The sequence below is a fragment of the Octodon degus genome, unplaced genomic scaffold (genome assembly GCF_000260255.1).
Source record: "Octodon degus isolate 3935 unplaced genomic scaffold, OctDeg1.0 scaffold00184, whole genome shotgun sequence".
Taxonomy (NCBI): domain Eukaryota; kingdom Metazoa; phylum Chordata; class Mammalia; order Rodentia; family Octodontidae; genus Octodon; species Octodon degus.
In genome coordinates, this window is record NW_004524760.1 from 4279508 (window position 1) to 4280889 (window position 1382).

The 1382-nt window shown below is 46.7% G+C and overlaps 1 long non-coding RNA gene across 1 annotated transcript in view; it reads left to right on the forward strand.

Annotated features, from left to right (window-relative positions):
• The first annotated feature begins 431 nt into the window (after window positions 1-431).
• The window catches only part of LOC111813357, a 63707-nt gene continuing 62756 nt past the window's right edge, over window positions 432-1382 (forward strand). The window contains exon 1 of the long non-coding RNA XR_002818642.1: window positions 432-510. This is a non-coding gene — a long non-coding RNA (uncharacterized LOC111813357). The remainder of the gene's footprint in view (window positions 511-1382) is intronic.

Consider the following 1382-nt stretch of genomic DNA (forward strand, 5'->3'; position numbering starts at 1 on the left):
CAGCTCTGGCTGTGTGTGGAAATCCTTATGAGCTTTGGAATCCTGCAGGACTGGGCCCACCTCACACCTGTGGATTGGGGACCTCTCTGGGCACCATGATGTGCTGAATGCGAAGATGATTCCGAGGCACAGAGAGGTTAAACACTTGTATAACACATTGTGAAGGAAAAGAGTTCAGGTCATGGAGGAAACTTTCTTCTCCTTAACCCCACATCATGGAAACAGAAAACAGGAATGATCAGGCTGAAGAATGGCTCACTTATATCCTACAATAAGTCCATTACCAAGGTGCCCATAGGGTGGGCCCTACAGCCTTCATGATGTTTGTTTAAAGTGGCTTAAAGTACTGTGCACAGGCCACCAGCTAATGCTCGGCTGTCCCGACTACCCGGCCTACGAGCCGCACACTCAGTGTCTGTGTCCTCACCCACGTCTCTGCTGATGTTCTCCACAGTTCTGTGCAGCCACTACAACTCGGCCCTGACCATGGCTGTCGTTGGAGCCATCCAGGTAAGTAAGTGGTGGGGCCTGCAGTGGACACTGAACTGGGGAACGGACCGTGATCCAAGCTGTGGTACGGAAGTGGAGCTTAATGTTGCTGTTGCTGCTGACAGAAATGGAGTGAGAATGGAGGTCGTGGTGTTTTCAGGTGGGTCTGGGTGGTCTCTTCTTATGACTTCTGATCCCCTAATGCATAAAACACTGGGGTCTTTTACATTTTAGAAAGAAAGGACAAAGTACTACTTTAATTTGGGATGAATGGGTGGGGATAATTTGGAGAAATGAAGTAGAAAGTGGAGGGAAAGATTCCAAATATCCACAATTACATTATAATCTGCAGTTTGGTTTTCTGGGGAACCTGCCCACTAGAAAAGGAGCCCAGAAGAACTGCTTTCAACCATGTGCAGGCTGTATTACAAAGCTAGATGTGACAGGGACTGTGTTGTGGATTAAAACCAGCACATATATTCTTTGTCTCCAGAACAGTGTTTTCTATTCTCCAGCACTCCTGGCCTGGCAGGAGCTGGCCTGGGTCAGCAGTGGCCCTGTCTGCTGGCTGTGGGGGCTGGTCTTCGTCTCCACCTGCTCAAGCTTAGGGCCGCTGTGGCAACTGCTCACTACCAGTGATGTGAGAAGACTCAACTGTGTGATCTTTAGCCTGAAAGAGGGAGACGAAGAATGTGTTTATTGTTCTTAATGCAGCATCTTTCTCAAGCCACACATTATAATTTTTATTCATTTATCCAACTTGTGGTGAACATCTTTGATTTACAAGTTACTATTCAAAGCAATCAAAATGTCTATGTTTAGGATTTGCCTTACGTATGGATTTCCCCTAAATCCTTCACGTGTAATGGCAAATTCCATTTTTTGCAGAACGT